We start from the raw sequence: 14,727 nt of genomic DNA on the forward strand, positions 1-14,727 counted from the left end.
AAAAGTATGGTTTAGACTAGTTTAAGCAAAAAGGGAATTATGGGATTGTCTCAGAGAATCTAAGTGAATGTTGAACAATCTAGCCTTGGGAAGAAAAGGGACCAGGCCTTCCGCAGTGGTCTCAGAAGCAGGAAATCAAGCTCTTGCTCATGGCTGTTAACACCGGCCAAACACAACGACCCCAAGTGACTGGGTAGTTTGGTTCAAAAATTTCACTGCCAAACAAAAGAGAACTAACGAGTACCCATTACTTGACAGGTATTGTGCTAAGATCTTGAGGTGTATCTGTGAAACTGATATATATAGATTCAGATTTACAGTTTAATTGGGCATATGGCATGCAGGCAAGTGCCTGGTCCAATAAATATTTGTTGAATGAATGAATGAATGTGAGTGAATAAATAGAGACATTAATCATACATCATGTTGTGGATCGGGATGGATATATTAGAGGGTACCCATGCAGGCACTTAGGAGAGACCCTTACTACAAAACAGTTTTCTCTGCTCCCCCTCATTGCCAAGCTCTTCAAAGTGTTTTATTTATTTCTTTATCTCTTGTTCACTCTTCAACCAACTTGTATACAGTTTCCATCTAACACTTCATAAAAAGGCACTTGTCGAGATAATTGATGGCCCTCGTGTCATTGAATTTAAGAAGTAACTTTCCATCTGCATCTTACACAAATTCTTAGTTGTATATGATATATTAGACTACTCCTTATCTATCCTTTTGTCTATGACACCATGGTCTCTTAGATTTTCTCCTACTTCAGAAGACACTTTATCTTAGATTATTTTGCTAGTTCTCTCTTCTCCCTAAATGTTGATTTTCCTCATGGCGTTCTCTTGGATACTCCTCTTTCTTTTCCTATGCTCCCCTACAACTACTTCTCCTCCTCCCCCTTTCCTCTTCCTCTTCTCCTTCTCTGTCTCTGCCTTCTCCATCTCTTCCTCTGCTTCTTCTTCCTCTTCCTCCTCCTCCTCCTTCTTCTCCTTCTCCTTCCCTTCCTTCCTCTTCCTCCTCTTCCTCTTCTCCTTCTCTGTCTCCGCCTTCTCCATCTCTTCCTCTGCTTCTTCTTCCTCTTCCTCCTCCTCCTCCTTCTTCTCCTTCTCCTTCCCTTCCTTCCTCTTCCTCCTCTTCTCCTTCTCCTCTCTCTCTCTTTCTCCATATATATCCCCTTCGTAAATGATCTCATCTAATCGTATAGTTTTATATACCAGTTTTATTCAAATAAATCCTAAAATTATTGTCTAGACCATTTTCCTTTGAACAATTCTAAATGCTACTGTCCTCTCATCCTGCTAAACCTTCAAATCTCAGCTTATATTGCAAAATGCTCATTGGCTGTACCAGCCTGCACTGACCACAGTCACTGAGTAGTCCCTGTATTTGGTTAACTCACTATGTTTTCCTGACTCTACCACTAGTCTATCAGCTTTCCAAAACAAGGACAACTTCTAACTTTATCACTGTATCCTCAGCCCCTGTCACAGGCCTGGCACTTAGTAGACCTCCAGGGAATATTTGGAATGACTGATACCTGAACAGGACTCTGCGGCATACAACAGCGACACCTACAAGAAGGAGCTAATGTATGTGCTAGAAGGAAAATCAAGAATATCTAGGTGGACTGAGGATGGTGCAGTAAAAGAAAACTTCCATATAGGCAGAAGATTTGGCACATCAAACATTCGTAAACAGCATTTATAAAGATGACGGTAAGTGGGTTGCATGGTGGTTGGCAGGTATCTCATTTTGAACCAGAATTACAATATTTCAGGGCTTTAGCTTTATTTAGCTTTTAAAGGACATGTATCTGATTGTTTATTACTTTTCATAATTATAAGTTTGCTTAACCTTAATTTCCAATTGAAACTTAATCAGCAGTGTTTTAGCATACTTCAGTTTTTCCATTCTTCTGTAAAGTACTCCATGATCTGTGAACAACCCCTTGAGAATCTGCTCTTTTAAGGAATCTGTGGTCACATTGTTAAAGGAGAAAATATTTATAAATGTGAAAAATTTTATCCTTCAGATTACTGTTTGACACAAGATGTTCAAGAATCATTTAAGGTTTTGTTTAACACAGAGGAAAGCTGCTCTGTGGAAAAATACAACACATCTATAGAAATATGTTTCACCCTCTACCCCTGTAGTGGTTGCTGGTCCTGCTGTCAGAGTCCCTGGGTGCAGGGGGATAGGGAGAAACATAAAAAGAAAGGTGACAGAGTAGAAATGAGATACAGGGTTCTGAAAGCCACCTTAAGGACAAAGTGTTTGTATTTTTGTATCAAGAGTTAGTAGCTATTGAATAATTTAAAGGTATTCAAAATACATTTTAAAAATAATTATTGGCTACAGTATTAATGTGCTGGGGCTACATATATAACAAAGTACTGTGGACTGGGCGATTAAATAATAGAAATTAATTTTCTCATGGTGCTGGGGGCTGGAAGTGAAAACCAAGGTGTTGGATGAGTTAGTTCCTTGTAAGGGGGGTGAGGAAAGGCTCTGTTCCAGGTCTCTCCTTGTGGCTTTTAGATGGCCATATTCTCCCTGTGTCTCTTAATATTATTTTCCTTCTGTACTATCTTTGTGTTCAGTTCCCTTTTTATAAAGATACTGGTCATACTGGATTAAGACCCATCCTAATGACCTCATTTTTAACTTTATTACCTTTGTAAAGACCCTATCTCCAAGTAAGGTCCCATTCTGAGGTATTGGAGTTTACAGATTTGAGGGGACACAATTCAGCCCATAGCAGCTACCGTGAAGTGAATGGAATATGGAGCAGATTTGCAGTGTAGTCGGGAAGAACAGTTACAAAGGCAGTGAGCAAAACAAGTGAGAACTGCTGTGACTGGATCTTGGATCTTGGTATTTGGACAAAGTAACATAGAAATACAAGGGGATTGGAGAGATGTTGAGGAATGCAAATTTGCAAAAATTGGTGATTGTTTGAATCGATATGTCAGGGAGAAGGAGGAGTCAAGAATGTTTTCATATGCTCCCAGAATAGATCACTGTGACTATTGATACTTTTTGCAATATGAAGAATTTAAGAACAGTTTGAAGATGACTTCTCCATAGAATGTGATGATTTTAAGTATCTGGAGAACATGTAAGTGAATGTGACCAGGAAAATCAGGCAAAATCTGAGCTGGAAACCACAGAGTCACATACTTAGCTTGTTTATTTCCTATATTTTTTCCCTGTAATAAACATGTTCTTCCCCAAAAGAAGCATGAAGACTATAATCGATTTGATGAGTGCTGTTTTAGCTGCAAATCCCAAATTGTGATATTCAACAATTCCATACAGAGCACCTGCTAGACGGCCTAGAAATGAGGGGAAGTTTGCAATATTAAATAGGTTTGTCATGGGATCTCAGAAAGAAGGAGAAATTTTAAGGAAGACTTGAAGATGGTGAGGCAATTCACCAAATGTGTTCCTGGAAGATTTCTAGGCAAAGGGAAGAGAAGAGCCAAAGTGCTAAGAGAAGTGGATGCCTGATTCATTCTAGGACCAGCAAAGCGGCTAGAGTGGAGCAGGCAGTGGAGAGTAGCTGGCTAGGAGACTAGAAATGTAGTAGAGAGGAAGACAAGGAGAGTCTTCAGACCATTATAAGGCTTTGCTTCTGAATGAAGTGGGAAGGCACCACAGCGTTTCAACAAGCAGTGACATGTTCCAGCTTGCCGCAGAAGGGGCATGTCAGCTGCAGTAGCCGAAAATAGACACAGCAGGACATGGGTAGACCTGTTAGAAGGTAATGTGACAGAAGGTGGCTTACACCAGCATGACTACAGTGCAGGTGGCTAGAACTAGTTTTAACTGAGATGTCATTTTTAAAAGTAGAGTCCTCAGGATTTCCTCATAAACTGGGTATGGGTTTAAGAGAAAGAGGAGACAAGAATGACTCTCAGTCTTTTGGCCTGAGAACCTGAAGACAAAGAAACCTATGGCTGGAGCAAGTCTGCAGGGGGAAATTAGGTGTTCACTTTGAGCCCTGCTGGGTTTGAGATGTTTATTCAGCGTTCACGTGATTATGCTGAGTGGGCAGTTGAACAAACAAGTATATGGCATGCAGAATAAGAATCTAGAGATTTAACATCAGAATCTGTGGAATTCATTTGTATTATGGTCAGAGAATGTGATCTTTGTTTTATTGGTATTTGAGGATTATTGACATACTTGTTTTATGGTCTAGTATGTGATCGTTTTGTAAATATTCCATTCATGCTAGAGAAGAATGCATATCCTCTCTTGGATTTCACCTTGACGTCTTTACCAATTTTTAATCTATTTGAATTATGAGTAAAATAAATGTGGGTGGAGGGGGAGGCTAATGTAAATTAGAATATTTAATCCTGGACGGGCCAGACTAACTGTTAGAAAAAATAAATATACTAGTGTTTTGCGGTTTTTTTGATCCATATTTGGTTTATCTCTTTGCACTCCCATATTTCCAGTTTTTAGTTTTAGGTTGCTTTGAACATCTCTCTAATAAGAAGAATATACTAGATTTTTTCTGTTTGATTTCTATTCACTCTGTTGACCTCTGTATTTTAACCTCTTTATAACAGTTTTGTTGGTATTACTTTTGTTGCATTCTAACAAACATTCAGAAAACTGTGCAAATCACAAATTGAATACCCCTATGAAACTGTCACCAACATGCAGAAATAAACCACTATTGCAGCCAGGGTGTTGGGGTCCAAGAGCACATGGCTCCCAAAAAGACCAAAGTGTTTTGGCCATTCGCCACTGACCTTTGCCACTGACAAAATTCAAAGGCAGAGAAACAAGTGGTGGTAAAACAAGAAAGGAATTTATTTCAGTGAGACCGACATCTGGAAGACAACAGATTAACATCTCAAAGACTCTCTCCAAAGGGCTGAAAATATTCTCAGGTTTATATAAGGAAAATGTGGAGGAAAAATGGGCGGGTACCTGCAGGTAGGCAATCGTAGTCTTGGGGTCAGTCACTCCCCGTCTTGCTGGCTCAGGACAGTCTTTATTGCTTGAGGCTGGGAGGTAGTGTCAGTTCCCATCGGGGATGCCGTGCCTGCAGGGTCCTCTGCCTGAGTTAAGAGAGAAACTGGCATGAAGAACTTAATTAATTAGAAAACTTGAGGTCAAAATGGAGGTGGTTGAAGTCCTCTTTCACGATGGTGCCCAAAGTTCCCTTATGACCCCTTCCACCTAGCACAGCTAGCATCCTGACATCTAACATCATAGATTAGCTTAGCCTGCACTTTTGAAATTTATGCAAATAGCGTCATACTGTATATATTCTTTTTTTTTTTGTCTGAGGGGGATGGATACGTGAACAGAGATGTAATAAAACAAAGCACAGCAAGATATTAGCAGTATAATCTCAGTGGTGAGTATTCTGGTGTTTACTGTAAAATGCTTTCAATTTTGGCTCTATTGTTGAAAATCACCATAATAAAATGTTAGAAAAATACTTTGTTATATTGTCCTGACTTTCAAGAAAAAGGTTAAAAGTGTTCAAAATTTATCAATTTGTACGGGGACTTCCGAGCTCAAGTTTTCTCAGCAGACCAGCAGTTTGATGTCTTGATGAATATTTCTCTGTGACTGAGAAGAATGGCTCCCTAAGATACTCACAGCTTGCTCACTTATTTTGTACAATCATCCTACACTCTTTGTTCTGATTTTGTATTAATTGAATCATCTTCTGATTTTTTTTTAATTTCTCAAAGGAAAAGAAGAGAATATAGTAATTTAGATATCATGTTTGGTAATTCTCTTTCTCATTTGAATTGATTAATTATTTTTCCATTAGAAATTTGGTTTCCTGAGCAGCTCAAGACAAATTGACCATCAAGATACAGGCAGGAGAGTCTCTGGACCTAAGACAGTCTCTTTAATGCAAAATAGCAAACCACGAAGTCCCAATTCCTTATCTTTATGCATATTGTGTACAAATAAAGGATGCTCCATGTCCATGAAATTGCCTCAAAACTAACTAGGGTAAAAATAAATGTGTTTATATTTAATTTCTCTTTCAAACACAAAGTATAATTCCCATACCAGCATATGGTGCCATTACAGGCATTTTGGATACAGAAATAGCCTTGTGATAAAGTGGCTATTATGGTGCTATTCATTAACGTGAAACTCGATTATCTCGCATCCCCTTTGGTGTGGTAATAGATTATTTTTCTTACAAACAATGTTATCATTATAAAAAAATCCCAATTTAACACTGTACCTGAATTAGAAAAAAAGAAATTTATGCATTCAGAGATATTGGGTATGTGTTTCTTTGCCTTAGTAATTCCTTATCAATTAAACTATATTTTGCAAAAGCTAAGGATGCATGTTTTAGGGTACACTTCGCATCCCCCAAAACAAAACTTGAAAGTAAATTGCTAATTTTAAGCATTTACCCTAAAATTCTGGAGGGAGCTATTGAGATTATGCAGAGACAATGAGCATCCTTATGACTTTCTTTATTACAACTATTAAGATGCTAGACTGAAGTTAAACTGAATTAAATTGGCTTTCAATAGTCTTTTAATGGAAAAGCCACAGGGTGGCCATTCGCTTCCATTGCAAAATTATGGTTTTTTTTTTCCCTTTAGCAGAATTTAAGAATATAATGTATACCACATTCTCTCCTGAGCACTGGAAATGGAAACGCACCTAAGTAACAGGCCGAGTACATTTAGTTTAAGAAAAACCAAAAGTCCTATCATTAAGAACCATTTTTGCACTTTCTAAGGTCTTTCAGCTCTGTATTCATGGCTTGTTAAGTGAATGAGTGCAAATCTCAAGTAAAAGAGCAGATTAAATATACAAATATACCAAATAAGAGTTACAGAAACATTGTGGGAAATGAATTGGTAAGAGATAAACAGGTGAAATTTCACAACTAAGTAGGAGATTGGGATGTCACAGTAGAGAAAAAGAGCTCTGATCTTAGAGTCAGGATACTATCGTTCTTCAGTTTCGATAATGCACCAGCCCTTGGACAAACTTCTTAATGTCTCTGAGCCTCATAAAGTAATCATAAAATACTATAGGGAGAGTTTATTTATGAGGATTATGAGGTAATAGAAACAGAAAGGCTGTATACATTGAATGATATTGTTCAAATGACAATTCTTTTTTATGTTTAAAGACTTTTCTATTCCTCATCCTACTTAAGGATATTTATCCTACATGTATAAGAGAGATTCTGACCCTGATAGTGTCCCAGCTTTGATTACTTAAGAAATGTGACTTGAGCAATGCTGCAAGGCTCCCCCTGCCCCAGAAATATCTCTGAAATCAGCCTTCCATTACCTGGAATGCTTACAATTAATACTACTATTTTGTATTTATATTATTGCATTATTTATTTGGGTTATGATTTTGTTTCTAAAAGACATGCATTTATTTTCCTCTCCCTCTTTCCTTCCCTTCCTGAACAATTCAGTCCTAAAGCAATTAGGTCAGGCAGAACAAGTAAGTGTCTATTTCCTATCACTGCCATACCAAATTACCACAAGCATGGTAGCTTGAAACAATGCAAATTTATTATCTTATAATTCCAGAATTCGGGAGTCCAAATGGGTCTCACTGGGCTAAAATCAAGATATCAATAGGACCACATTCCTTTCTGGAGGGTCTAAAGGAAAATCCATTTCTTTGCCATTTCTAGCTTCCAGAGGCTGCCTCCACTCCTTGTCTCTTGGTCCCCTCCCATCTTCAAACCCAACCACATTGGGCTGAGTACCTCTTATGCTACCATCTCTTTAGTTCTCCCCTTTCTGCCTCCCTTACTTATGTAGATTTTTGTGATCAGGCTGGGCCCACCTGGATAATGTAGAATTATCTCTCCATCTCAAGATCACCTGGTTAGCAATCTTAATTTCCCTCTTCATGTTCCCTAACATGTTAAAAAGTTACAGAGATTAGGATGTGAACATCTTTGGGGAACCATTAATCCCCCAATCACTGTAGGTCACTGTGCAAGCAGTGGGTAGGAGCTCCAATGGCAGTAGGGTGTGACAGTCTCAGTAGAGTTCACATGGTGGCCCCACAGACAAGGGGCATATGGAGGGTTAGAACCTAAGTGGGATGAGGAGGCCACCCCTATTGCAGGGCTACCCACACAGAGTGTCAGGTCCCAAGTAGGGCAAAGAGGCATTCATATGCGGGAGCAGGCTGTCACACTGTTAGAAATCCAAACAGGGTAAGGTGGCCACCCACACTTGTAGACAACCTGTCATGTGATGTTGGAGCCCATGTGGGATAAGGAGGCTTTCCACACATGGAGGTATTCCAGAATCAGGTAACATAACCCAAGCAAGGTGTCCACACTTACAGGACATTTCAGAGCCTATGCTGGTTCAGTAGGGCATCTCCACAAGGGGTGGCCCAGTGCTGGATGTCAGAACCATTGAAGGAACTCTTCTCCGTGTGAGGAGGCCTGGACTGGGATGTCAGAGCCATCCAGGTTGAGGAGGGCACACGGTAGGGAAGTTTGACATAGAGACTAGAGTGTGCAAGGTGCCCACATGTGTGGGCAGAGCAGATTGTATGTTAGAGCCCAAGCAGAATGAGGAGGAAGTCCACAAAGACGGGCAGCTTGGGCTGTATGAGATGATTCCCACAGGGTGGGGGCCTTACATGGGACAGGAAGCCTGAGCTGTTTAAGAAGGGAATACATGCATAGGGCAACCCAACGCAGAGTATCAAACTCCGACAAAGGTGAGGGAGGTGTCATGTAAACTGATGTGGAGTAATAGAGCCCAAAAGAGGTGAAAAGGGCATTTGTGCAGGGGAGCATCCTGGCATAGGGAGAAAACAGCGTGGAAAGAGCATTCCATGGGTATAGGGTGGTGGCAACATTTGTGAGAGATTGGTGACATATAAGGGGATTGAGAGCCAAGTTTCTTACTGTTAGAGGAGTGAATTAAGTACAAAAAGGCAGAAAACTAACATGAACCATGTAGTATTAGTATTGTGTGATCACATATACATAGAATTGGTATAGAATTGGTATTATCTTTCAATAAATAGAGATGATGATGATGATAGATGACTGATAGATAGAGAAATAAATACAGATATGAATATATGTATGTTTGAACATACATAGATGCCTGTCCACTGATTGGGACTGGGTTCAGCAACACCCCAATAAAATAAGCCCATCTAGTTCTCAGACACTGACTTCTAAATCCCACTCTCCAGTAAAAAGAACCAGAACTTTTGTGGGGGAGATGGCTAATTTCAGGGCTGCAGAAGCAAGCATGAGCAAGATGGATCTAGAGAATCTTGTTCTTCCAGAAAGGAAATGCTCAAGAATAATGTGGACATGTCAAAAAGAAATAGGAGTCAGCATGAATGGGTTCTCAATGGCCCAAGCAGGAAAAATTTGAACATGAAAATACATAATAACAGATTATAACTCACTGATGAAATAGGAAATCTCAAGTCCTTATAGATATAAATAAATAAATGAATAAATTGAAAGCTTATTTATGTGAAGGGATATTTACATAGGTCATGGTATCTCTTCCCACAAAATGCATTTTGCAAGGGGGTGAAGTAACTTTACAGTAGGGAAACCTAGTGATACAATACAGCTTTTCTCAATCAGGATACCACATCTGAGTCAAAGAACACACATTTGGGGATAATTTTCTCAACTCTTCCAAGAATGGTACATGCTAAATGCATATTAAAAATGAATTCATTACATACAATGAATATCTTAGACCAGAGGTCAGTAAAATATAGCCTGTAGGCCAAATCCAGCCAACTGGTTTTTTTATATATATACATCATGACCTATGAATGACTTCTTACATTTTTAAATGGTTGAAAACAGTAAAAAGAAAGGGAGTATTTTGTGATGTATGGAATTCAAATCTTATTGTCCAAAAACAAAGTTTTATTGAAATGCAGCCAGAGCCACTTATTCACATATTTTCTCTGGCTTCTTTCAAGGTACAGTGGCATAAATGATTTACAACAACCTGGCCATTTACAGAAAAGTTGCCAAGCCTTGCCTTGGGCTTAATTCTCTCATAGAAACTTTGGTTGACAAAAACGGAACCAAAGTGGACAGATTAGTAATGAAACAAATGAAATTGTCTGTAACCTATCAGGATGCACGAATTAATGGATGTTGAATTATGCCAGAGGGTTTTTCTTCATCTATAGAGATTTTTTTTTCACTTTTAGCTGTTAATATGGTGAATTACATTGACCGATTTCAAAATGAAACAACTTTGCTACTACGACCTAGAAGAAACCTACTAGGTCATGATGTGTCATCCATTTTTTTTCAATATTGCTATAATATATTTGCTAACATTTTATTAAAGATAGCTGTGTTCATTTAATGAGGAATATTAGTCTTTAATTTTCTTTTAATTTTTATTTCTGTTCTTGGTGTCAGCCTAATGTGGGATGCAGAATGTTTGAGATGTGTCTCGCCCTCCTCTGTGTTTTGGAAGCTTGTATGGGATTGGTATTACCTTTTCCTTTAATATTTGATAGAATTCACTGATGACGTCTCCTGAGTTTGGAGCCATCTGAACTCTGGAGATTATTCCAGCTCTTCTTTCATGTGATTCTTCTATCTCAGCTAGTTTCTGCCTAGACATGTACGTGTCATGACTGGGTCAAGGACTAGAGAGACCCATCTGCAGATTTTTTAGAGTTCTCTCTCTCTGCACAACTTCCTTCTTCCTGGTACTCAGCCCTGTTAGTCTGACTTCGCCTCCCTAAATCCATCTTTGTTTCCTCAAAGCATTGGGACCTCTGGGCTCTGTTTTGGTTTCCCCATCCCTACTTCTTCACTATGGCCAAAAAAACTCTCCAGGCAGTAAACAGAGGACAATTATAGGACTTGTGTCACTTTTTTTTCTTCTGTTGGGGATGACTTATATAAGCTTCCTATTATCCAACATCTAAAAAATATTTGTTCACACAGTCTACTTTTCTAGTTGATCCCAGGTAGGAAAGTAAGCTGGTTTCATTTGCATTCTCATAACCAAGAACAGAAGTTATTTAACACTGTTTATATTTATGAATCATCCTCCAAATTGCAGCCAATATTTCTTTTTAATTTTGCAATAAACATTTTTTAAAATATCTATTGAACAAATGTTTAAAGAAATACAAAAATGCCCCACCTTTGACTCTTAGTTCAAGGTTGACACTCCAAAGCTCTTCTTTCTTACTCTTTAGTAACTTTAAGTTACTTTAAGGAAGAGTAACTTTAAGTTAAAAAATTTTTGAGGTTGCATGTAAAAAGCAAAACTTCAAAATGATTTAAAATAGAAGCAATTCATTGAATTGTTTTATATTTTGTTCTAATTTGTGCGAGGCAAAACTACAATTACATTTTCAGAGACATTCTAAAGCAAAAATAAAATTTTAATTTTATTGCTTATATTAAGAAATTCCATGTTATAAGAGATTAAACAGAGAAATTAATTAGTAGGTTCATTTCATTCTTTTATAAGTATAATCTCTAGATACTGATATGATTTCTCTATTCCCTCTAAAAGAAGCAACATCCAATTGTAGAGAGATAGACATATGAGAATTCAGTTTACAATGAAATCCAGCGATAAAAAGTAACTTTTGTTTCTGAATCCTTCCCTCCTTATAGAAACATTTACAATCAAGTGCTAAGTTCATTTATATTGAAATCACTACCATCATCTCACAAATCGTTTGTTGTCAAATTTATTACATTAACAATCGTGTTCTCATTATACAACACTCAAGACACATCCACAATCTATCCAGAACTGTTCTATTATAATTATATTTAGTAGTAATGGCAGGAACAACTGCGCAAAGCACCTCATGAATTGCAGTTTCCAATTATATAACTTTCCAGCTGAATTTGATATTATAACCAAAGAGTTCAGTAATTGATAACATCATGGAAGCTTTTTCATTTAAAAATAAGAGCAATCTTACTCCAAGTGTCATATTTAGTATTCATACTAAAGCATGAAAAAAACTACCTTAAAAAGGAGCCACCTTTCTCTCTGACTAAGCAATATTCAGTACTAGGAAACAGGAGCAATATTTGGTATTAGGAAGGATTTTTCTAAGAAATTCACAGTAAGAAAAATAAAGCAGCAATGTGAATGATGAAAGAAAGGAAAACATAGAAAGACAAAAATATTCTGTCTTATGAATATTAATAAGAAGGAACTTGCACTAAGAAAATATTAACTAAAATACAATGGGTACTTTAGACAAGGAAAGAAAACAAATACTTAAAGAAAACAAATACCACTTTGTTGTTAAATAAAAGCATAAATATAATGGTGCTGATGGATAATTTTCCAAGACGTAGATAGTAAATATACATTATTTCATGCAGTAAAATCACATTTCCTTCCTCTATTAAAGCATTAAATGACATTATGAATCTCTCCTCTTCAAAATTCTAAAATTTTCAAAAACTTTTAGCATTGTCAGTTAAACTCAATCTCAGACGCAGGCAAAAAAAGGCTTCTGCTTTGGGCTCCACACTTTAGAAAACACACATATCAGAAACAAATGAATGGAACAAATACATTTACTAAAGAACATATGGGCGACTCTGCACGTGGGACCCTACTCCCAGTGCTGGCAGGATATGGCCTGGAACTCCAAACATCCTCCCTCATTTCTGAAACTATTCAGGCCCCAGAGAAATATTTCTCACATCTCAGCCCATATGTCCTTGTGACAACTGGTGACTGCATCTGAACGCCATGAAGATTTGTGGGCTGTTTGCCAGTATCAGAAATGGGCAATGCTTTTGTTAGGTTGGAAAAGATTTGGGTGTAAGAAAAAGGATGATTAATTTAAAAATTCTTCTTCCTAGATAGTAAGATTCTTGAATAATGAAGTACCATTTCATAGTAGGGTCAAGCATCTATGTTCTTCCTTCTCTTTGTGTTTCAATTTTCGGATCTGTGACCACCATAAATTAGTATAGTACTCACACCGGTTGCAGATGGTGACTGAAGAACAGTTTGCAATATTCCACAAATCATATTACTCTTAAATATAAATATATGTGGAACTAGATTCAAAATACTTGAAGTATGAAATAAATTCTTTCACTGGCAATTAGATGACCATTAAATGCTAGAATTGTAAATGGTGTTACTTTAACCAAAATACTTAATAAAATTTAAATATTTTTTCAAAGCAAATTAACATCTCTATTTAAATAATTTTATTTTTTATCATTTAGATCATTTTACTTTTTAATAGTTTGAAAGAAAAATAGCTCTTTAAAAGTACATATAAATGCTATAATGCTATACTGAAACTCAATAAACATCCAGAAAGTACACATATTATAGCTCCATGAGTTTACATAACCTGTGCACACCCAGTAACCAGTATCCAGATCAAGAAAGAGAAAATTGTCTGCACCTAGGAGTCGCAAAATTCTTTCTTCCCGTCACTACCCTTCTCCCCAAGATTAATTATTATTACATCATTACAATCTCTTCATCTTTTCTGCATAACATATAATATCAATAATCGTGGGAATAATATTCCCTCGTATTCGCAGGTGCCACCAGACCCAAGAGGAAGGGATTATACAGGGCATATACCCCTGGGAGTGGGAATCACGGGGAGTATCTTACAATTTTGCCAACAACAGTAAGCTATCCATTTCCAGATGCTATTTTATAGAAATAAAGAAGGTTCTTCGAGAACATACACATAATGGGTGATAAAGCTGAGACCTGAATATAAGTATTCTAACACAAAAATACCAGTGATCTTCTACTAACCAAGGCTCACACTGTTCATTGTCTTCCAAATGTCTTTCCGTTTGTCCGTATAGTGACACATCTTAAAGACGGCAACTGGAATCAACAATTTTAGGAATATGAGGATTTCCTTTAAAAATGATTGTATAGGCATCCACATTAGAAAACTGATACTTTCAATTAATCAGACTATCGTCAGTAACCACTATGCACATTGAGTAACAGATACTGCTAAATAACTCCGTATCTTCAACTCCTCTGCGACACAGAAAACCCACTGCTATAAACGGCATGTGTCCAGTAGAAAGGGCTCACATCTCTTGTTTGGGTCTGAATTCATATTACTCCTAGTGTTTGTCCCACACTTTAACCACCAAGTGAATTAAAGAATCAAATCAGTATTCTTTACTTTTTATTGGCACAATCTTTGCTCCACTTAAGAAAAAATAAGCATCATATGAGAACCCAGGCTCCAGTTGAGGATACATGGAGTGGGCTTTTGCTTAATGTGGAGGGTAGAATCAGATCCTTCAAGTGGCATTTCCAGCCTCATTCTAAAAGAATCTACCCGGAGGAAGACTTGAGGCACCGCCGAGACCACTGGAACCAGCTCTTTCATCCCACAGAAGTTCTCAGTTGTTCTAGTCTGCCAAAATAAGAAGGTAATAATCGGGGTAGGAGACAGAGAGCCAGGCACAGGGGATTTATAACAAGTGCACTGTGCCAAGATGCAAAATGTGCTTACATACCTCAGATGCTCCTGAATCGGCCTTGGAGAATGCTACCCACTTGCCCTCATCTGGAAACCACAACTGCTTCTTATAGAACGTTCTGTGGCTGAAGCTGGCAGTGTAAGTTTCCACACAGCCAAAAGAGTAAATAAATGCAGTATTTGCTGTTTAAAAAGCTAACTGACTTCCAACTGCTGTTAGAAACACACAATTGTCAAGATTTC

This window comes from Ursus maritimus, unplaced genomic scaffold (assembly GCF_017311325.1).
Source record: "Ursus maritimus isolate PB19 unplaced genomic scaffold, ASM1731132v1 scaffold_11, whole genome shotgun sequence".
Taxonomy (NCBI): domain Eukaryota; kingdom Metazoa; phylum Chordata; class Mammalia; order Carnivora; family Ursidae; genus Ursus; species Ursus maritimus.